Source organism: Belonocnema kinseyi, chromosome 8, assembly GCF_010883055.1.
Source record: "Belonocnema kinseyi isolate 2016_QV_RU_SX_M_011 chromosome 8, B_treatae_v1, whole genome shotgun sequence".
Taxonomy (NCBI): domain Eukaryota; kingdom Metazoa; phylum Arthropoda; class Insecta; order Hymenoptera; family Cynipidae; genus Belonocnema; species Belonocnema kinseyi.
The window spans coordinates 30,670,966-30,696,176 of NC_046664.1; the positions used below are offsets into that span (position 1 = coordinate 30,670,966).

At 28.2% G+C, this 25,211-nt stretch overlaps 1 protein-coding gene across 1 annotated transcript in view; it reads right to left on the bottom strand.

The window, feature by feature from the left end:
* LOC117177962 overlaps positions 1 to 10,560 on the bottom strand; it is a 21,202-nt gene extending 10,642 nt beyond the window's left edge. The window contains exon 1 of the mRNA XM_033369100.1: positions 10,446 to 10,560. The gene's annotated coding sequence lies outside the window, so the exon portion shown is untranslated. The remainder of the gene's footprint in view (positions 1 to 10,445) is intronic.
* Between the last annotated feature and the right edge of the window lie 14,651 nt (positions 10,561 to 25,211).

A 25,211-nucleotide genomic window follows, 5' to 3' on the forward strand; every position in this document is an offset into this window, starting at 1 on the left:
AAGTGTGATGAGAGAATGAAAGAATAGCTGAATGGAGGGGTCAGAGTGAGTTTATAATTCTGAATGGAGGGTTTAGGGGCATGGTGGGAGGAGGAAGGTAATTATAAACGGCATGATCAGGGAATGGAAAGTTCTAAACAGGTATTAGGTATTGGTTTGAGAGTGGAAACACCTGTTAAACTGATTCATAAATATATTACGATCGCTCCTATCCATGTAACTGCCGAGTGGTGCTAAAGTTAGGTGATCGAACGAGAACCCGTAAACAATAAAATTCCGTGTGTTCAAGCGAACGTATGGAATTTAATGGGTAGTCTGATATACATGGTACTTTTTCTCAGTGAAGTAGTATAATTTAGATTTGCGACAGCGAGAATTTTCGAAACTCAGGGGCCGTACAAAAATCACGTAACGGATTATAGGCCTTCTCAACACACCCCCTTCCTCCTGTAACAAACCGTAACAAAATATGTATACCCCCCTCCCTTTCTGTTCTTAATTTTTAGATTTCAGAAATGATTTGCTAGTTGTTGCTAGTAAAACGAGGCATGGTGTCCGAGAACTTCATTTTCAAAATTCCCTGAGTTTTCCTTGACTAATTTTATATTTTTGACATATTATCTTTTATAAACAGAACAAAACAGTATTTCAGATACAAACTTGAAATTTTCACTTTGATAAAGATGGCTTTTTAACATTATACTTGAATTTTGAAACTAAAAAGATAAATCCCTAACGAAAAAGTGTCATAGTTTATATTTTAATAAAAAAGAATGAAATTGATACAAAAAAAAATACAAAAAAGACGAATTTCCAACAAATTCAGATTTTTGACTTACGAAGAAAATAAAAGTTTATCGTATTATTGTTGAACCTTCAAGCCAAAAGACGAATTTTTGTGTACAAAACTTGAATTTTTTATAAAAAAATGAAATTTCTCTTAAAACCATTGAGCTTTTATTAAAAACAAAATTTTCAGCAGATGAATTTGCATCCAAAAAAGATTCCAGTTGACTTTTCAGGATTAAAATATTAATTTGTTAGCAAAAAATAAGTTGCTACGAAAAAAATGGAATTTTTAATTCAAAAAGCCGATTTTTTCAATAAAAAAATTATGAATATTTAATAACATACAGTTGAAGTCTTTACCAAACAGTGGCATTTCTCTCCAAGAAAAATGAAATTTGTACTAAACAGAGGACTTTTTAATGAAAAACGATCAATTTTTTTTTAAAGTTAAACTTTCATCCAGAAAAGATTTCAGTTCATTTTTCAACGAAGAAGATTCCAGTTCACTTTCCAACACCAAAACAAGAACTGTAAACAAAAGTATGACTTTTTAAATATATTGTTAAATTTTCAACCAAACAGTTGCATTTTTGTCCACGGAAAATGAAAATTTTACTAAAACAGGTGAATTTTTTAATAAAAAAAAAATGTCAAAAAAAGAATATTGAATTTTCATTCAAAAAGGTTTCAATTGACTTTTCAACATAAGAATACGAATTAAAGTAAAAGGTAATTTTTTAGAAAATACTTAAATTTTCACGAGACCAGTTACATTTTATCCCTGAAATATAAAATATTTCTACCAAACATGACGAACTTTTAAATCAAAGACAAATTTTCAGGAAATTTTTCATTTAAAAAGAGTTTAACTTGATTTATCCGCAACAACACATGAATTATGAACAAAAGGTTAGTGTTTTACGAATAGATTTGAAGTTTTAACCCAAAACGACAAATCTCTAACAAAACAGTTAAATTTAAACCAAAAAGGATGTCTTTTTAAGAAAATTGTTAAATTTTCAAATATGACGAGGAAAGCTTCCAAGGTGTCCCCTAAGGGCTTACATTTTTCTTGCACCTTCTTCCCTATTCCTTAACACACACCCCACACACTTACTTGGGGGTGGGAAGAGGACCTACAGTTTAAGGTGGGTTCCGAACCACCAAGAGCAACAGCTTTAAGTACTTAGAGAAACCTTTTTCTCTAGAGGTACCGGTCCCATGACTCTCCGGTGATGAACAACTCCCTTTGCTAGGCTAGTCTCTTCCAGAATACAATACGTACATGAATAAAGGACTCTCTCCCGTAATAAATCGTAATAAAATGTCTCGACCCCCTCCCCCGCCCGTTAGCTGTCACATAACTTAAGTGCGGTTTCTCAGTTATATATTAAATCGAGTTGATTCAAAACTGATAAGGAGCTTTTGTAAAAGCACCTCCCAGCAAGTTTGATGATTACATTGTAATGGATTAAGTGTGCTGGATTTACTGCAATTGCAGTCGCTACCTGGGCACAAGGCACAATTGAATTGAAATTCTCTTGTGGTCGGCCTCGACCGTTATCTTTAGGGTATAGGCACTTGTAATGGTGTCAAATGCCAGCGTGCCAAAAGCAGAGCAGTACGAAATCTGCGGACAACCGCTACTGCAACTGGGGTAAATGGTAGACGGAAAAGCGAATATACGTTATCAGCGAAGGGCAGTCTCGACTCGTCTCAATCGCTTATTGCGCACAATGCAAGGTCCTTTCAGTCCCTCTATATATATATCCTCACACATGCCTACATTCATACACAGTCACACATGTAAACATACACATTTGTATTTATGTGTATAGATTCATCACTCGCCCACCAACCGTTCCTAGTTACCAAAGTTTGCTGCACCATTATTCCTATTTCAGACTCGCGTAATGTCCCGTCGAACTTGGTCCCTCTGCAAAAACGATCTACGGATAACTTTCCGAACTGTGGGAAATGAATTAGAATATCCGCAGATTCAGTGAATTCGAAGGGATGTGAGGATGGAATGAGTATAGGGGCGGATAATTGAGGATATTGTTCGAAATTTATATATTGGGATAAACTTCGCTTTGGAGTTCGTATATGAACTGATTTTTTAAATGAAATTTTGTCTGAAAAAAAGATTTGGTCCTTCGATCCACTAGGAATCGAACCACCGAAGTTACGATTGCGGGTCGAATGCTATTATATCAATAGAAGAATCCTTTTTCAGAAATATAAGCATTTTTTCCAGGTGTTTCGTATTGAAAATTTTCAAGCAATCTGTATTATCATTAGAGGATAACAGAAATTCTGCATATCTTTTCAGACTAGATTTCAGACTAGTCTAAAAAGATCTTTAGAAGCTTAAGGGAAAAGCACCCAACCGGCAATCGGAAGTTCTGTGGTTCGATTCTCAGCAGAGCAAAGGAGAAGATCTTTTTTTTTAGAAAATTTTGTTATTTTATAGCTGCATTTAGTATGAAAAGACGTTCAAAATTTCTGTTATGCTCTGACGATAAAACAGATTACTTGATAAACTGATTTGGAATGTAGTTGTTCCACGAAATTTCGTGAACACATGCCACTTGATTTAAAAATTTGGTATATTTAATATCAATATATTGTGGTTTAGAGAATCAAATAAATGTCCAAACGCAACTGCACTATCCTAGAAACCGAAAGTAGTTTTTTTTTTAAATCACCCCCGAATGCGAAAAACAGGTTTTTACGAATGTGTCTGTCTGTCTGTATGTCTGTATGACTGTACGTCTGTCTGTCTATTAACGCGATAACTTTTGAAAAAAATTATCTATTAAATTGACCTTTGGTACACTTGTTTAGTGTCCTAAACTAAAAGTCAAATTCGTTAGCCAACCATTTTGGATAAAAATTCAAAAAGTGGGCACATTTTGAATATTCTTGAGACCACTTTTTTCAAAATTCAAAAATTCTCTGTACGGTTATTCATAGTATTCAAAAAATTCAACAATTTATCCCCATGACTTTTTTCGAGAAATCAAAAATTATTGGAGTTATAGCATTTTCAAAATCTAAAAAAAAACAAACTAAAATGAACAATTTAAGCCAAACAACGCATGATACGAAAAAAAGTCTGGAAAAGAAAAACGTTGCTATTTGAAAGCTCTACAAGATTATGATAACAACTTTTTCGAATTGATCAAAAAGTTTAAGATTCAAAATTTGATCCTACACAAAACTTTTGAAACCACATTTTTACAAGATATAAAAATTCTATGCACGGTTGTTCATAACACTTCAAAACTCAAACAATTTATCTTTCCGACTTTTTTGTATAAAAAAAATGATCAGAGTTAGAGCATTTTCAAAATAAAAAAAAAACTAAAATGAACATTTAAAGACAAACAACGGATGATATGAAAAAAGTCAGGAGAAGAAAAACTTTTCTTTTTGAAAGCCATACAGTGCTATGATAACAACTTTTTTAATTTGGTTGAAAAGTTGAACATTCCAAATTTGATCGTACCAAAAATAATGAAAAATCCAAAAATTTCATTTTTTGGTCAAACTATGCAAGATACGAAAAAAATGAAAAAAGTCGAATTGCGCGCCCTGGAAAGAACTACAAATTTATAATGATTCACTTTTCGATTTAAGCTACGAAAAAAATGAGACAAAACATGTTCATCCAAAAAAGAGCTATAATTTTTGATAGGACACATAGTTTTTGCTTTAGTCGTAACAAATAACATTCTAAATAAAAATATTAAATTTGTTTGAAAAAACGACACAAGGTATGAACTTAAATTACCAGACAACAGTTGTTCGCCTAAAAATATCTATAAATTTATTATTAATCATTTTCCGATAGGACTAGTAGATTTTCTTTTAATCGTAAAACATAAGATTAAAAATTAAAAAATTAACTTTTTGGAAAAAGCACAGAAAAGACGAAAGAGGACATAGGCTCCTATATAAGACCCTACATAGGTTCCTGTATTAGACCCTATGCAGATGCGCAGTAGTTTTTATTTAATCGTAAAAAAAATATTTAAAATTTTTTAAAATGATAAAAACAAGGAAATAAGAATAATTATGATTCAATTTTTATGCATATTATGAATTGTAATGATATACATTTATTGAAATGATACATGTTTTAGAGCAGCTTAGAATACAATTTAGAGCAAAATAAGAAACAAATGCAAAAATAATCATGATAAATACAATTTTCTTTTTATTTTGCAATTTTTTAATAAGTAATACCTGGTAGGGTTACATAAAAAATGTATTATAATTGATATAAAAGTGTTGTGTATGATGTAGAAATTTGATATCTGGGACAGAATCGAGTGCGAAGCACGAGATACGTGATGAGAATGTGTTCGTTAAAGCCAAAAGAGCTTTAACAAAAGAGAGTCAAAATCACAAAATTACAGTTGTCGGTCCGTTCACCTTTTATTTTAAAAGCTCTGTGCCCGAATGCGGAAGAAATGCAAAGACCAAGTGCGGAGTGCGATTGCCATCAGTCGCGTGCTGTAGGTTCGCTCAAACTCTCGAGCTAAGCTTTTTTAACGAAAGAGAATTCACAATTACAAAATTACAGTGGTGGGTGTTTTGAGTCTTAACTTTAAAATGTTTGCGCAAGAATGTGCGACAATATAAAGACCGAGCGCGTAGCACGAGGTAAATACATAATGGAGCGCGAAGCGCTAGAACCAACAGTCGCGCGCCCTAAGCGCGCTCAAACTTGCGAGCGATGTGCGCGATGAGAATGTGCCCGCGTAGTGGGCAGATTTTCTATTTTTGTAATATGTATTTTTCTTCCAAAATGGCGGACAAAATGCAAAAATGTTCCAAAAACTGTTTTTTTTCCATCATCTTTGTTTTTCTCAAAAACTTGAAAGTTTAAAAAAAAGTTCCATGGAATAAAAATGTCTTGAAATTAACCATAGAGCACTATAAATTTTTTTTCTAAAAAATCTGGAAAAATTTCATAGTGTTCTATGGTTAATTTCGAAACATTTTTAATCTATGGAACTTTTTTTAAAACTTTGAAGTTTTTGAGAAAAACGACGATGATGGGACATTTTTGCATTTTGTCCGCCATTTTGGAAGAAAAAACATATGTATACAATTTTTTTGTTAAAGTTTAAGAATGTTGTACACCGATAATTGAAGAAATTTTAAGATATTAATGCGTTTTATGTCTGAAAAAAAATTATAAAAATAAAAAATTAAACATTTTTCATTATTTTTGTATGCAAAAACAGCCATATTTAATTTTGAAGTCAAAATATTTGAATTTTGACGACGGATTCGAATTTAATTCACCCAAGAACATAAGGAACAGTACTTTTGATCTATTTATTGTTTTTTTATACCCATAAATTTTGCGGTCAAACTCATGTTATAAAATTGATAGCTTTGGTCGTTAATGGGTTAATGTGTCAAATTCAATGTTTTAGGCCTCCGACTCATTTGAGAAATTCAATATAATGCCAGTAGTAGCATAAATTTGGAAAAATATTAGAAAAATAGTGTCATGTAATTTTTCAAATAATTAATCCAGGGGTTAACTATTTTTTAAATCTGGCACATAATATTACAAACAAATTGAAAACCGCAATTATCTTTAGAAATTCCTAGAAGGTACCTGGCATTTAATTTTATTTTTATTTATTCTCTATAGTTCTCCCAAAAATCCTTAAATAGGCCTGTAAAAAGATTTTAATATCTCTGATATCCTGGGAACACCTTTTTATAATCATTTTTAAATACCCTAAATTCTTTACACTCCTTCCAATATCCGTAAAGTTAATAAAATCTCTTGAATCTTGTGAAATCAATAGTTAGAAAAATTCAGCAAAATCCCTTATAAAATCTTAATATCTAAAATTTTTTAAATTTCATTAAGATTAAAATAAAAAAATCCTATTTAACGTTCAATAATCAAGTTAATGTATAGGATTCCGTAAAATAATGCCCAGAATCCAACCACAAAATTTAAAAAACCACCTTAAAATCTTTCTATTGTAATTTTAAAAAAGATCCTCTTGAAAAAAAAAATGTCCTAAAAAAGAAATTTTTTGGCGCAAAAATAAAAAAGAGGAATGAAAAATGAAATCTGCCATTATATTATAACCTTCTTAAAAAAAATACAAAAATCTTTTAAATTTTTGAAATCTCAAATGCCCTTAAATCTTTGAAATCCCTTGATGACTTTAACATTTGTTGTAATCTACTGAAATTTACTAAAACCCCTTTAATTCTGTTGAAATCTTCTGAAATCTCTGAAAAAATCTCCAATTTTTCCAATACCTTGTAATCTACAGAAATTCATTATTATTACATGGGTCTTCTAATAAATTCTTGAAATCTTTGAAATTCTTTAAAATATCTTGGAATCTTTCAGAATGCAATACATTTTTTTTTAATACAAGGTGTTCTGAATAAATACGCTTTTAAACAAATACAAACTCTGCACTTTAAACAATTTTTTAATTTAATCATTATGAACATTCAAGTTTCAAAGCTTTTACTTGATAAAGTAGAAATAATATAAAGTTTTTTTTCAAATAATCAACATTAGAAAACGTTTTAATAGAAAAATTTAATTGAAAAGCTTTCAGTTTTAAAAGGCAAAAATTGAATACTTTTAAATGTATTTTAATTGATAGAAAACTAAAAGCTAAAATATGACTCTATTTTATTTATAAATAATGTAATTTGGAATATTATTCAGTTTTAAGATTTAGGTTGTGGTCGTGCCAAAAATAAGATTTCTTTTTGCCCAGAGGCCTGATTTTTGGCATAACTCTCCAAAATGAAAAAATCATGGTTTTTGTTTCGTTTGATGAAGTCCCTGAAATGAGACTGCGATATAATATTTTTAAATTTTCCTAATTGAGCAGATGTCAAATTAGCAAAAATTACATTAAGAGAATAATTGAAAGAATTTTGTATTTTTATGCTTGAAAACAAGCAATAAAAAACCTCTGAATAATTGAAATATTAAAATTGAGTCAATTATTTAAATATTATTTAAATTGAAACTTAATGCATTTTGCGTTCAATGAGTTGTATTAATTAAAATCGAATTCTTTTGTGTTCAAATTCTCAATTTGGAGTTAACTTTATTTTCCACAATAATTTAAATCCAATCTCGGAATGTATTGCTTTCCAATTTGAATCGACAATCTTTGTAATTGCTTCTGTTGCTGAAACGAGAATGTCGTGGTCTTTGAAATAGAGATTTTTTTTTAGAAACGAATCGCTCTTGAACTTTTCACATTAAAAAAACTAAATAACTGCACTAATTTAATTAAAGGCAGCTGAAGACTTTATCCAAGAATAATCGAGAAAGAAAATTTTACAATCGTAACATCTTCATTATTTTTACATTGGAACTATTTTGAAATTTAGTGTATTAGGGCCCAGAAAAAGTATAATTAATTTGTTGCCAATTTATGTACAATAATTCCCTGTTAAAAAAAAAAACAATTTCAAAATCTAGAGGAATGTCAAATGAATTTTTTTAGGTTTTTTAAGGTATTTCTGAAGGAAATACATTCGAAAAAATTGGAATAGTCTGTAAGACTATCACAAATGTAAGCACAGTAACTTTGAGGAATTCTGAGTTTCGTGTCTTTTTGTTTAAATTTCCTAGATTTATAAAAAGAATTTCAAATGGCTTTTCACCATTAAGAAGTCCCAATCATTTGAAAAAATTCTTTTCTCATTCTTGAAGATTTTAAAATGGTTTTTTGACAGCAAGAGTCCATTAAACATAAATTATCGCCTACAGAACGAAAATCAAAAAGCTGACTTTGAAGGAAGTTTTGGCAGATTTTGAGCAAAAAATTTAGAAGCTTTTTAAAAATTTTAAAAGTCTTTAGAAGAATAAAAAAATGTGCTAGGAACATTGAAAATGATATTTATTTTGAAAAGTTAATTTTAGTTGAATATTCAAGAAGATTTAGAAAGAATTACAAAATTATAAAAAATGAATGTGGAAGATTTAAAGGAAATTTGTTTAATTTGGCAAAATTAAAAAAAAAAACTAGAAAAATTTCGTATCATTTTAAATGAGGTTTAGAAGTTCTGAAAACATTTCTAAACTAATTTGAAAAAATGTAAAACAACATGTAGATATTTCAAGATTTTAAAATAAATTTTCGAAGTATTTTAAGACTTTTGAAACTATTTCAGATAAAAAAAAATTAAAATTGCTTGTAACGATATAACTTTGTAAATTTTTTAATTCATTGATTGATTCTTTAAATTAAAACTTTAAAACATGATAACGTGGATTTATATTTTAGGAACTGAATCTGAATATTTGAACTCTAAAATTGATAAAAGTTAAAAAAATTAATTTGGAAGTTTAACTGCATTTAATTAAAAATTGTTCAGTCATATGTGTAAATTATTAATAATTTGAATATAAAATTATTGAATCCAAAAACTTTTTAACTTCAATTTCAAAAGTTTAAAATTCAAGAGTTCCACTTTCAGTGTCTTCATTTGCAGGTCAGTTTTTATTACTTCAAATAGAAAAATTTGTAGCTTTAGAGCTCAATTTTTTAAATTTTATTGACCTTAAAAAATGTTTGCGAACCGGGAAAAACAGAAATATAGACCAAGAATTTTTTCTTCGATTAAAACGGTCACCCTGATTTTTTTCGAATGTATTTTTACCAATAGAAAGCCTAAAAATCTGAAAAATTTTTTCATCATTCTTGTAGATGTTAAAATTGTATTTGAAAAAAGGGTTCTATAAAACATAAATCATCATCCAGATTCTAGGCAACATGAATAAAAAAACTAAAAAAAATTGGACAGAAGTTCTAAACGCCAAGACCATTTTTTTAGCAATTGGTATACATGAAAATATCAAAATCAAATTAATTATAATTTGTCTGGGAACTCATGCACTAATTTTACAAACTATTCTAATTTCGATTTCCATAATTATGGTTAGTCTATCCACCCTAATAGATAAACTTTTAATAGATTGGATTTAAATTTAATCGGAAAAAACACAAAACTCAAATTTCGTTAATCAAAAATCTGATAGAAATTTAAGAAATATTCAAAGACCTCAAAAGTTAAAAAAATGGAGATTCACAAAAATATCAAAATCAAATCAATTATATTTTGTCAGAGTCCTCCCAGAATACTTTTACAAACGCGACCCACACTTTTAATACATTAGATTTAAATTCAACATAAAAAAACACAAAACTCAAATTATGCAAAATTTACTGTTCTTACATTTATGATCTTCTGGACATCTCAATTTTTTAAAATATATTTTTAACAGTAAAAAAGCGTCAAATATCTGAAAAAAATGCTTTTGTCATTCCTGTAAGTTTTAACATTGTTTTTTGAAAACCAGACTTCATTAAACATACATTGTGACCCAGAGAACGTTAATAAGAAAGCTGAAAAGAATTAAAGAGAAGTTCTAAACCTCAAAAAACATTTGAAAAAATTGACCTACACGAAAATATCAAAACCAAATTAATTATACTTTGTCAGGTTCCTCATACACTAGTTTTTCAAAACGTTCCAATTTTGATTTCATCTTTTTTTTTACCTACCCTAATGTATGAATTAAATTCGATTTTTCCACATGTGTAGTTGTATGTAATTTGAATCCAACTTACCTGTGTGTTATTAAACAAAAGTTGGATTAAAAAAACGAACGTGGTAAACGAATCCTCGAAGTCGAAAAAACTAGTTTTTTTTATAGAGAATTCTACCATGTACAGTTATTCGTAAAGCTTTAAAAAATACTGATGGACAGAAAAGCTTTGAGTTCGTCGTTACTCAGGTAGTCTATAAGGTTTCTCGAATTAGTAAGCTCGTTACCGACTCCATAGCAGTGCCGACCCACGAGTTTTCTTTATGCGCACTAAATGGAAACCCTCTTAAGTTTGTACCTCGTTTTTTGAATTCCAACAAGGTCATTAAGTTCAGATTTAATAAACGCTATGGATCTAAGGTACCCAGTTCAAATCTAAAATCCAAACTTTAAAAAAAATCTATACATTATTCACTCTCTAACTCCAAATAAGTGTAATTTTTAGTGATTCGATTAGTTACTTGAGATTTTGCAGATTAATTAGTGGCCTTTTTAAATAGTTTTTATTTAAAAAATAGTATATTTGCGCTTCTGAGGAAATTAGTAGATTGATCTTATGTGATTATAATATTATTTTAGAAATATTGGCATACGAAACATGAGTAAATTTTTTAAATATGAAATCCGTCAAAAACTAATAGAATTTCAGTTTAGTAAACTAGTGAATAGTAAAATTGCTATTTCTTAATTAGTAATTTATTCTCATAATTTATTTAGCGAGGTTCTAATAATTGCTACTAGCTTACTCTTATATAAATAAATTACTAGAATTTCACGAAACAAATGACCATATTTTAGTCAATATTTTAATTTCGAAGGAAATTATACATCAGAATTCAAAATTTAATCTACTTATACTTGACAATATATTTTAGATTTGAAAATTTTTTTTTTTTTAATTCTTCTTGAATGTTGGAAGCCTTCACAATTAACATCAATGTCATTCTCATGCAGTTTGAAGTTTGATTTAATTGAAATCTTATCATTAAATTTCCTAGCGTCATTGAGTGTTTCCAAATTAGAATTGAATGACAATCTCATTTTTTTAAACATTATGCTTTTATTTAATTTGAAATTTTATCGCATGGAAAAATATTTTAATCCAAATAGTTTTTTTATATGATTAAAAACCCTTTTAAGAGCCTTTTAATTCAAAAGTTGTGAAATTGAGCAATATTTTATTTTAAAACTAATATTAATTCGAGTACTTTTTTTAATAAACTAGAATTTTATTGATTTTCCTGAATGAAATATTGTTAAAAAATGTATAACTAATATTTAATTATTGAAATCAGAGTGTGTTCTCCAGGTGTCTACTTACCTGGAAAACCTTTTTTTTTAATTGTAATAATTAATGGTATAACAACGTGTTCTCAATGGTAAAAGTAGCTTTATATTACTGGATTCAACTTTTTTGCTAAAAACTCTTTTGTTTTTTTTTTGTTGGAAGTTAATTTTTTCAACTAAAAATGTAAATACTCTGTTTTTGTTTGAAAATTTATCTTTCGCGTTTTTTTTATTTCAAATTAAAATCTTTTTTTGGTTTAATTTTTTTTTCACTGAAAATTCAACTATTTAATTTTGGTTCAAAATTGATCTTTTTATAGTTAAAAATTCAGGTCAAAAATGTAAAAAATTCAGCTCTTTTAGTTGAAAACTCAGCTACTTGGTTGAAAATCGATCTTTTTTCTTAAATTTTCGTCAACAAAATATTTTTGGTTAAAATTATTTTTTTTAATGAGAATTAAATTTTTATTGAAATTTACTTTTCTCATTAAAATTTATCTTTTTTATTTTAAAATTCGTGTTTTTTTCTTCAAATTTCTCCTTTTTTTAGAAAATTAATTATCTTATTTGTTGAAAATTCATCTGCCTTGTTAAAAATTCGACGAATCCAGTTAAAGAATCATAATTTTAATTGAAAATTAATCGTTTTGTGTAAAAACTGAACTATTCCAGTTAAATAGTCACGATTTTAGTTGAAAATTCATCAATTTGGTTGAAAATTAAACTATTTTCTTGCATTTTTTAAAACTATATTTAAAAAAATGAGAATTTAACTATTTTGTTTAAAATGCACTATTTTCACCAAAAATTCATCTTTTTTGTTTAAAAATTTATGTGCTTTGTTGAAAATACGTCTTTTTTGGTAGAATATTAATCTTATTGTTTAAAAATTATTTTTTTGGGTGGAAGTTCGACGATTCCAGCTCAGAATCTAGTATTTGAATTGAAAATTCATTCGTTTGTTCAAAAATTCAACTGTTCAATTTAAAGATCCATAATTTTAGTTGAAAATGTATCACTTTCATTTAATTAAAATTATTATTTTGTTTTGTTTATGAAAATTTATTTTTAACGGAAATTGTAACTATTCCATTTTTGGTTGAAAATTTATCTTTTTAGTTACTAATTCGTCCAGTTTAAGATTCATCATTTTAGTTAAAAATTAATTCCTTTGATTAAAAATTCAACTATTTCAGTTAAAGATTCATAATTTTTGTTAAAATTTAGTACTTTCGTTGAAAGTTAAACTTTTTATCGAAAATTTGTCGTTTTTTTGGTTGAAAATTAATTTTTTTAACTGAAAATTGAACTATTTCACTGTTGGAAAAAATTCATCTTTTTTGTTGCAAATTCAACTATTTGGTTCGAAATTGATCTTTTCTGGTAGAATAATCAACTATTTGGTTAAAAATTCATGTTCTTTTTATTCAAATTAAGCTTCTTAGTTGAAAATTCATCTTTTTTTATTAAGCACTCAACCATTTGCTTGAAAATTGATTTTTATAAACGCTAAATTTTCGCATTCGTTAAAAATGTTATGCTCATAATCAGATTATAGTCATCCACAATTTTTAGAAATATTTTTAAAAACATTGAAATATCAGCACTCTGTAATAAAATAAATAAAACTATAATTCCGAAATACTGGAAATCGCATTTTAATACTTCACCATCTTTATCTAAAAATTAGAAAAAGGCAATCTCAAATTGAATAGTATCAGTAAAAGATTGTAGACCCGCGCCGAGAAAAATATTGAAACGGACTAATTGTAAGTAAATTGCATAATTTTTCAATTTAATTCCTCCCTGTAGATAGTGGAGCTTCATTTAAATGCAAAATAAAAGCAGCGCCATTTTTTATTTCCTCTATAAGAAAGTTTTTTGATCAGAGTGCAGTTCTTGTGGATTTAGTTTTTATACCTCAAGAGCTTTAATCGTTAAGCGTGAACTTTTGTTTCTGCTTATCTGATTCCTAATTCCCCTTGAGATTTTACATTCCTTCCCTTGGGAGTGCAGGAACTGTTCGATAAACCATGTTTCGGTTTCAACTGCCAGGGGCTTTAATTTAAAAACCAGCAACTTCCACCAATTGAGATCACCTGTATTTATCCGCATTCGTCCCATGCGGAAAAAAACGAAAAATGGATTATTTCGAACATGAAGTGTATCTAAACACATTAGGTCGACAAGTAGGTCAATTTTTCCTTATTTCGAATCCCAATTGGCCAATTTGCCGATTTTTGGCCAATTTTGAACATAAGGTCAAATTGTAATAAAAAACAGATTTCTCAGCAAATAGAGAAAAAACTCATTCAAAATGTGGAATTTTCAAGCCAAAAAAATGAGTTTTGTACAAAACAGTTGAATTTTCAAACAAAAAAATGAATTTACAATTGTCAACAAAAAAGTTGGAATTCTAAACTTGAAAATATGAAGATTTAGCCATATATGGAATAGTTACATTTTCATTCTCAACAAAAAATAATTTTTATTAAAAAAACACAAAATTTCTAAATGAAAACAGTGAATTGACGGAGAAAGAGCGGGAAATGACCAGGAATTTTATTCGCCGAGAAAAACCGGGAATTGAATTAAAAAATCGGGAATTTATTTCTGATAGTAGCAAAACTTTAAGTTTTCATTATTTTATTATTAATTTTGGTCAATTGAGAAACACTATTTCTACATGGAACGGGATTTTTTGTAAAGAATTAAAACTTAAAAGCCAAGCTCTTTTGTTAAAAATTAATTTTGTTGTTGGAAGCTTCGTCATTTTAATTGAAAACGCGTCTCTTTTTTAAAATGTAACTACTTTGAAAATCAATTTTTCAACTAAAAATCTAACTATTCCAGTAGAAAATTGAACTATTTTTTTGAAAATCAGATCTTTTTGTTCAAGGATTATATTTTTGACGAAAAATTCTACTATTCTATTTTTAGTTGAAAATTGATATTTTTTATCTAAAAATTAAACGTTTTTTTGTAAAAATCCATGTAATTTCTGGAAAGTTCATCTTTTTGATAGAAAATTAATCTTATTGGTTAAAAATTCATTTATTTCGTTGAAAATTCACATATTTTCTTTAAAAAACGACTTTTTTTTAGAAAATCGGCATTCTTTGTAGTAAATTAGTTGTTTCTTTCAAAGTTAATCTCACTGTATAAGAATTCGTATTTTCAATTGCAAATTTAAGTATTCTAGTTAAATATTCATGCTTTTAGTTAAAAATTAATCTTGCAGGTTAAAAGTAAATTTATCCGGTTGAAAAATAAACTTTTTTAAAATCAATTTTGTTTATTAAAGATTCATCATTATAATTTAAAATTCATTTGTTTGGTTGAAGAATGAGCTATTTTATTAAAAATGTGTTTCATGTTTGGTTGACAATCTTTTTTTTTCTTAAACTGAAGATGAAAATACTATTCCAGTTGAATTTTCCATAATTTTAGTTAAAAATTTATTTTTTTGTTGAGCAGTCATTTTTTGACTAAAAATGTAACTATTCCATTTTTTGTGGAAAAATGATATTTTTAGCTGATAATTCGACTTTTTTGGTAAAATATTGATTTTTTAACATGCAAATTAATGATTTAAGTTTTGGTTGACAATTTATTTTTTGTATTAATTTTTTTTTAAGTTCAACTATTTCATTTGAAGATTTATTGTTTTAGTTGAAAATTCATTTTTTTTTAAATTTCACTACTCTAGTTGAGGATTCATCATTTAAGTTGATATTTTTTGTTCTGAAAATGTAACTATTCCATTTTCTGTTGAAAATTGATTTTTTTGTAGTGCAAATTCAACTATTTGGTTGAAAATTTTTCACCTTTGATTGCAAATTTAACTTCATATTTCGTTAAAATTTGTGTCTGTTGTTGAAATTTTGTATTTTTTTAAAGAAAATAAATTTTTTTCTTTGGAAATCATTCTTTTTGTTTAAAAATACATTATTTTGTTTAAAAAAGTAATAATTTCAATTAAATATTCATAATTTTAGTTAGAAATTCATCTGTTGGGCTTATATTCCCTATATATATATATTCCAGTTAAGGATTCATAATTTTATTTGAAAATTCATTTATTTTGCAAATTTTTTCACTGTTGTGTTAAAGGTTGTTTAGAATAAACATCATGATTTAAAATAAATATTTGGGTTTTGCGAAAAATATGCATATGTTATTTTTAGGTGGCCGGGAAAATTAAAAAATTATCCTATTTCACCTTTTTTGAGCTACCTTTTGCGCTGTCTCTTACTAACACTTCAAAATGATTAATTTAAAAAAAATGGGTCTTAATAACTACTTCAAGGAAAAGTTACATTTTATATGATCCATATGGAAAATTTATAGATTATTTCAAATATCTGGTTCCATTTCAGAAAAAATATACTTATTATTTGTTCATTATTAAAAAGACAAAGAAATGTTAAAAATATCAGAAAAATGCAACTTTCTAGCATTACGATAAGAGAAGATAATTATAAGCAATAATAATTTGTATAAATAATTATTTTGATTGAATTGCATTAATTATTACTTTACTTTTAGTGAAAACTGGACAGAAATTTGAAAATGTTCAAAACAGCTTTTCTAGCTTTATTCAAAGAGAATATTATAAAAAATGATAATAAATTAATTATTATAAACTATAAGAAATTGTTTTAAAAACTAGTTTGGTTAAATTTCATTAATTATTACTTCGCTTTAATTGAAAAATGAATGAAAATGTAGATAATTTCAGAAGAAATCTAGCATTATTCAAAGAGAAAATTATTATAAATAATAAAAAATTATTTTTAACAACTTAAATAGATTATTGCCTCGCTTTAATGGAAAAGTTGAAAGCAAGTTAAAAAATTCAGAGAAAAAACGTGACTTTCCAGCTTAATCCTAAAAGAAATATGTACTAAAGAATAATAAATTATTTAAAAAATGTATTAAAATATCTAATTATAAGTGAAAGGTAATGTTTTATGTACATGAAACAATTTGTACTAAAATAAATCGAAAAAATATAATTCTATGGCTAATTGTGAAAAGAAGTATTGAGATTGAACTCAATTCACCTTATATTGACGATTCTCAATATAATTTATAAAAACATCTTTTTTCTTGTAGGAAATGCGTGCTAAAATTTATGGATCTTGCAAGGCCTCTAAATAAAATTTGGTTTCAACAAAAAAAAAACGCATATATTGTTTTGTGGTTTTAAACGAAGTAAGGGATAACGAAATGTGACCATTCTAGAAAATGATATTAATTCAGACCACTTGTTCTGAAACAGTTATTTTCCAAGAGAAATAAAAACCTAAGCAATTTATGATAGAAAAATTACGAAGAGGGATAAGATAAGAAAAAAGCGAAGATGAGAGGTGCTGAAGTTTCTGGATAAGAAATAATTTTTTCATTTACACCCGTTTCATGAAAAGTCTCAAGCCTTTTGCATTTCAGTATTAAGATGAATTCCGGAGACAAGGGGAGGCTGACAATAGGCATTTCTTTCGGAACTCTAATAAACTTAAGACACTCGAAGTGAACTTGACTGAACTTTATGGTACGGTATTATAAATGCATCCCCAGCTGTATCATAAACTTGTATTTCGCAGCAAATGTAAATGAAAAATCTCAAAAAAAATCTACTTAGATTCATTAAAAACTGCGAGAAAGCAAGTTTTAAAAAATTCACTATGGACTGGGTTTGAACCAGCAGCCTCCTTATTATAAGTTCTTGAAAATAAAACCAAGAATCCATCATCCAAATTTGGACAACCACCACAACATTTTCCTATTTCAATTTGAAAAAAGATACAAAAATTCCTAAAAGAGAAAAGAAAAAAATTCTTTTTTTTTGGACAATAATAAAAAAGAAGAAAGAGAAATAAGAAGACAGCCAATCAAATGCCCTTCCTTCTCTTTTGTTTGCGTCTTTTTTATTTTTATTATCAAATTACAATAAAAAACATTTGTAAAAAATAAGCACCAACGGTTCGGCACTCATACAGCACCTTTATCAAGGTAAAAACAATCGAGTAGGCAGAAACAGCAACGAAACCACGATGCTCTCCCTGACAGCCGAGAATCAAGTGACCGTCAAAATGGAAGCCCATCACAAACATACCGGGAAGATCCCTTTTTTGTGCCTTTTGACCCTCACTGAATATTCCAAGCATATTTGTGATGGGACATTTTGACCCTCACTTGATATTTGGGTGTCAGGAAGAGCATCGTGGTTTCGTTACTGTTCCTGCATGCTCGAATTTTTTTCCTTGATAAGGGTACTGTATGATTGCCGAAACGTTGGTGATTATTTTTTACGCATGTTTTTTTATTGTGATTTGATAATAATAAAAATAAAAAAGATGAAAGAAATAAAAAGATAAGGATTGGCAATTCGGTGGTTGCCTTCTCATTTTTCTTTCCTGTTTTTTATTATTATCGAAAAAATAATTTCTTTCTTTTCTTTTTTAGGAAAATTGTTGTCTTTTTTCAAATTGCATTAAGAACATTTTGTGGTGGTTGTCCCAACTTAGTCTTTGAATTATTTGTTTTATTTGTAGAAATTATGCACTTAAACTTAATTGTTGGACGTCAAATAGGATTTATATTTGATGTCAATCTCATTTAAATTTCTCAAATTTTAAATTAAGCAACAATTATTTTTAAAAGGATCTTGATTTTTTGAAGAAATAAATTTGAAAAGCTTTCTAAAACTTTAAAGTGGTTCAGTTTTAGTATTAATAAGGGCATGAATGAGGTTGAAAATGTCGAAACACTCCGTTTGATGCTTCCTCTGCTCGAAACTTTAAAAGTGGAAAGTTTTTACTCTATGGGCAAAGTTCACTGTGTGGACTTGATAAATCTTCTTTTAAATATTCAAAACTATAGCATAGAGTAATTACATCGAGTGGCTTTTTTCTCAAGTATTAGCGAAGATGCAAGAAGCAGGGAGAAAAGCTGAAACCCCAATTTGTGGCAGTAGGGCCACACGGCGGAAGTGAAACTATGATGTATTAATTTTAAATTTTTTCGTAAAGAATCATCATGAGTTTTGAGAAGATTATATATAGTAAGAAAGTGCAGAGAGAGAGAGAGAGAATATACATGTTTTTTTTAAAGCGGCAGTAGTGGGGATATCGAAGATGAGTCCTTAGAGAAATTGCAAATCACCCCACAAAAGGGAGACGCGAACACGGAGAGAAGGTATACGACCATATAAAGTATAAAGTTTCACGGAAAGAAATGGTTAAAAATTCAACTGCATAGTGGAAAGTGAAACTGTTTTTTAACCTCATTTTTTTATAATTCTTCATTTAAAATGAAAAACCGTTTTCAAGCAATCAGTAAAAAATGGTATGTCCATGAACCTGAATTTATTAATTTCAAAATTAATTAATTATCAAAAAAGTAATTATTATTAATCTCTATTAATTTATAATTCCGAAACGTAAATGATTGGAATCCGATATATTATTTTAATACTCTTAAAATATATAACATTTCTGATCATCATAAACTTTTAAAAAACTAGTTGGGAAGAATTTAAAAAATTATTTTACAAACTTTCGAAAATCTTGCAAAGTTTGAAAATAGTTTTAATTTCTAAAAACTTTTAAAATTTCTAAATATCTTTTAATCTGTCTCAAATTGTTCCTAAAATTGTAAAAAATATTCAAAATTTTCTTAAAAATGCCTTAAATTCTTGCAGATTTTTTGACATTTTTAGATATCTTGAAATATTTTTAATTTTTTAAAAATTTTCTTTAAAAATTAATGTAAACAAAAAGAATATTTAAAACTTGTACATGAATCTTAAGAAACCTTTGTTATTTTCTTTAAATCTTTCCAAATTGCCAAAAAGCTTTGAAATTTTGCGTCGAAATCTTAAAATTAATTTTTTTGAATAAATATCATTTTAAGCTTTTCCAGGAATCATAATAATTTTTCAAAAATTATTTTGAAAGCTTTCAAAACATTCTAAAATCTACATTTTGATTTGAAAATATGTTATCTCTTTTCAAATTGAAAATTTCGTTGAAACTTTCTAGTAATATCTTCTAAACTAATTCGAATTTTTCTTATATTTTTTTTAAATCCTGCAAAATTTTTTAAAAAACTGCCCCTGAATCTTTTAGATTTTTTGCAACAATTTTGGAAATCTTTTGAAATGTTAAAAAAAATCTAATCAGTCTTCTAAAATTAATTTTTAAAAACAAAAAGCAATGTTAAATTGTGTCAGGAATCTTAAAAGAAATGTTTTTTTTTTGTTTTGTTTCGAAACCTTTCAAAATACTCAAAATACTTCTAAATTTGTTGTTCGAAATCTTTAAAAATCTTAGATTTTGCAGTGAATTTGTTAAAATAACTCTAAGTTTTACAATCATTTCCCACTCTTTCTAAATCTTCTAAATATTTTTTAAACTTACTCGAAGTTTTCCTACAACTTTTTTCAATCCTGCAAAATTAAAAAAATTGTAGTTTCTGTTTTGTAAATTTGAAAAAAAATCTTTAAAAACTTGTCTTTCAGATACTTTTTCACCAATTTATGAAATCATTGGAAATGATTTGAAAAACTAAATTAATTTTTCATAAACAAAAATTACAAATTTTCCTAAAAATCTTAAGGAAATTTATTTATTCTTTCAAAAATTTCAAAATACTTAAATGACTTAAATTCTTTGCTCGAATTCTTAAAAAATGTTAATTTTATTAGCATGTTTTTGTGATAATAAATATTTTCTTAAAATTATTTTAAAAAGTTAAATCTCTTTAAATTTGTTTTTAATTTTTTGAAGTCCTTCAAAGGCTTAAATTATTTTTTTAAATCTATTTAAAACTTGTATTCTTGGAAATTAAAAAAATTTTCTTTAAATAAATTTTATATTTTCTTTAGAAATTTTAGAAAATCATTTGAAATGTTCTGTTTCTTAATTTTCACCTCAAATGAATTTTTAAAAATGAAAAATATTTTGAAATATTCTCAGGAATCGTAAGGAAATTTGTTAAGCTGCTTAAATCTTTTGAAATTCTTTTAAAACAACTTTTTTTTAAATATTTATACATCTAAGCATTCACTTTATTTCCAGATATTTTAAATATATAAATTTCTAATAATATAGTTATAATATTTTAGTTTATATTAAAAAAATGTCAATCATAAATATGAAAATATATAAAAGCACAGTTTGATCGGTTCTCATATCGTCTTGCTCGAATGCATCACTAGAGATGAGGATAGTGGCATAGACATGGGTGTGAGAACGAGGGGAATTGTGGATTGGAAAGGTAGAAATAGGGGACGTTGATAGGGAGTGGTGTGGTTGAAAAATAGATTTGGAAGTGCAAGTCGGTGGGTTAACGAGGATGACAAGTTCTAAGGAAGTTAAAGGGAAGGGAGGAGTAGCATAATTCGAGAAAGTCAAGGCAGGATATGTAGGTCGTAAAAGGTAAATGTCAGATTGGAGAGTCTCTTACTTCTCCCGACAGAGGTAAGGTGGTGTAGAAGTAGAGTTGGAGATTGAAAACGATGGTGGGTTGAGGATGATATGGAGTAAGGGAAAGTTCGGGAAGGGTATCAAATAAAGAGAAGGCGGAAAGAAATTCGGTAGCTATGGAGTGGGAGGAAGTGTTATGGGCGTAATGGTGCTTAAGGAGTTGGAAGGATAATTTTGGAGAAAGAGAGTGGTAGAGGGCTAAAATGGAGTGAAAGGAGAGAAGAGGATCACCAGGGAAAGAATGAAAGAGAAGGTGATCGTAGTGAAAGGCGGTATGGGTTTCGGGTGAATGAGGGGTTGGAAATAAAGAGATTAAATATTTGTTTAGTGAGCGGGGTTGATGAGAACGAGAAAGCAGTGGGGTAATGATGATCACGGACACTAAGAAAGTTAAATGAAAGGGCGAGTGCAGAAGTCGATAGGTCTTGGCAGGAGATGTGGCTGATAAAAGGTAAATGTCGGATTGGAGGGTCTTTACCTTCTCCCTAGATAGGTGGTGAAGAGTAGAGTTGGAGATTGAAAACGAGGGTGTGATGGGGGCGATATGGAGTAATCAGTAAGGGGAAGTTCATGAAGGATATAAAATAAAGAGAAAGCGGAAAGGAATTAGGTAACTATGAGGTTGGAGGAGGTCTTATGGGCGTGATGGCGAATAAGGAGTTGGAAAGATAATTTTTGAAAAAGAGAGTGGCAGAAGTGCTTTATGAGGGCTGGAATGGATGTAAAGGAGAGAAAAGGGTCACAAGTGCAAGAATGGAAAATAAGGTCATGGGAGTGAGAAGCGTTATAGATTTCTGGTGAATAAGGGGTTGGAAATGTAGATATAAAAGAAGGGATTAGTAAGTGGGGTTGTTGAGAACGAGAATGAGTGATTGGAGGATGAAAATGTAAATTCTTTCAAATGAAAATGGTTCTAGTTCACTCAAAACCATTTAAATTCGATGAAACGGAAGTTGGGATCGAATGAACCGTCAATCAAGTTTTCATCGACAGTGTCAGAATTTGAAGTGCATATAGTGTGCAGGGGTGATTTACGCAAATACTGTTTCCGCCCTGAATATATCTGATTATATTCGATTGCAGATGGTCCATGTAGGTTAGGTTTCACTTGAGAGCCGAGAACGCTGATGGTGACGCTAATCTAAAACAGAGACATAAATAACAGGAGTGAATTTGAATGCAAGTTGGCAAAGCGAGGTAGTGACTGTCGATTCGGTGCACGAGCCACTTAAATGCCGGCTAAAATTTAATTTCCTCTCCAGCAAGTATCGGAAAGAGATTTGCCTACGTGCGATGTCATGATGATATATGCATTTACTCACACACTTCATACCTTTCTGCTTATCGAAAATTACATGTAAAGGAAAAAAGCGATGATTTAAAAATGAGAAATTTCAGATTATCATATGGGAGTAATAATTTGTCAGATTAGAGCTGGGTAAGCTAAAGTGACAAATAAATATTTATTTGAATCCGTATTTGTAGTGTCTCATTAATATTTCCAATATTCATTTAAACATTTAAATCATTTCTTCTCATATTCAAATTTCCATTATTCGCGATCCTGTAAAACGTAATATTTCCCTTCAATTAGATCACACTATTGGGTAATTATCAGATTATTAAACGAACCGAAAGTTAAAATCCAGCCGAGTATTTATCAATCGATTAATTGACTTCACCAATAATTTCCCTGAAATCTAAATGAAAATAGCTTTATGGAAATTATCTAATCGGTTAGTTATGTGGTCAGATAACCGATTAATTTACTGAGGTTAAATGTCTGGTATGTTGAATTATCAGGACGTTGGTTGTGCATTTAATAATGCACACGAGACACATTGCATGGTTGGCAAATCTACTAGTACCCAGTTGTGCTGTGGAAGAGATCATTCATATTGAGACGCAAGTCTCCTTTGATCGATGCCCTGAAGGCGTTTTCCTATTCTTGGCAAAATGTTGGTATGGTATAGGGAAAGGATTGAAGAGATTGACTCGTAACACGGTTATCGTTGCCTCCTTTCAGATACAGATATAGAAGCAAACTCTGCGGCCGGTTTCGCATCTCCTCTTGTTGTCAATATAGCCGTGGGAAATTTCTCGCTTGGTTGCTGCCAATTCGTATTACTACAAGGATGATGAGAATTTTAATCCTGAGTTGATTTCCTATTATTGTGATGACTCGATTATTTTCCCTCAATACCTCAAATTATCATTTTGTACTTTCTGTAGTAATATTTAACATACTGTTGTCTTAATGTTTCTATTTTTATATCTTCCTGTTCTACTTTGGGATCGTCCAACAACTACGTTACAACTTGGGGGGGGGGGGGGACAAAACTGCGCCTGGTAAAAGAGTGGGGGGGGGTCACAGTGAAAGTAACACCAGATGCATCCTTTTCGAATTTAGAGAATTTTGTTTTCTTCAAGTCCATATGGTAACGTTTTTAGCACGTTCCACAGATGATGAATGTTTTTGGTAGAAAATTAATCTCTTTGTTAAAAAATTACGTTTTTAGTCGGAAATTCAACTTTTTGATTGAGAATTCTAAAATTTTATTTTAAATTCGTCTTCTGGGGTAGTAAATTCATCTTTTTGTTTAAAAATTCTTTTTTTGTTGAAAATTCAAATTTTTTGTTCAGAATTCCTGAATTTTGTTAAAAATTCGTCTTGTTTATGGTAAATTAATCTTTTTGTTCACAAATTATTTTTTTAGTAGAAAACTGAACTTTTTGGTTGAGCATTCTTGAATTTTGTTAAAAAATTCTTTTCTGTTCGGTGGAAAATTAATATCTTTGTTCAAAAATTTACTATTTTGGTTAAAAAATTAACAACTAGGTTTTAAACTTGAACTACTTCCTTAAGAAATTAAAGATTCTTTCTTTTCTAAAAATTCAACTTTTTGGTTGAGAAATGTTGAATTTTATTCAAAAATCGTCTTTCTTAGTTGATAATTCAACTTCTTGGTTGAGAGTTCGTGACTTTTGTTTAAAATTCTTTTTTTTGCCAGAAAATTAATCTGTATAGTTCATAATTTATCAACAAAGTTTTAAAATTAAACTGCTTTCTTAAAAATTCAAGATATTTTTTTCCTTTCTTAAAAATACAAGTTTTTTGTTCTGAAATCTTGAATTTTATTAAAAAGTCTTTTTCTTTAGTTTAAGATTCAACTTTTTGATTTAGGATTCCTGAATTTTGTTAAATATTTTCTTTTTTTTTGTAGAAAATTAATCTTTTGGTTTAACATTTATGTTTATAATTGAAAATTCAACTTTTTAGTGGAGAATTCTTGAACTTGATTAAAAATTCGTCTTTTTTGGTAGTAAATAAACATTTTTGTTGAAAATGTCTCCTTTTTTGTTTGAAAATCTAACTTTTTTGTTGAGAATTCCTGAATTATTTTGAAGCCTCGTATTTCTTGTAGTAAAATAATCTTTTTGATAACAAATTCATCTTTTTAAGTTAAAAATTCACCTTTTGGGTTGAGAATTCTTGAATTTGTTTAAAAAATTTTCTTTTTGTTAGAAAATTAATCTTTTTGGTTCAGAACTCTTGATTCTTTTTGAAAATTCTTTTTCTTCGGCCACAAAAAATAAAATAGTCAAGTTTTTAGCTAAAAAATTAATGTTTAATTTGAGAAAATAGCTAAAATACTACTAAAAAGAATAATTTAAACTAAATTACATGAATTTTTAAGTAAATATTTTTATTTTTAATGAAATTTTCAACCAAAAAGGTTAATTTTCCACTAAGAAGCAAACAATGCATTCTCTGACTAAAAGAATAAATATTTATACAAAAATGTTCGACAAAAATTTAGTTAAATTATTAGTTAAAATAATTAATTATCAATGAAAGCAATAATTTTCTATAAAAAAAGAATTATTTTTAACAAACTACATGTGTTTTCAATCAAATATTTTGGTTTTTAATTGAATTTTCAACCAAAAAAGTGAATTAGTCACCAATAAGATTAATATTCTACCACAAAAGACAAATTTTCAACAGA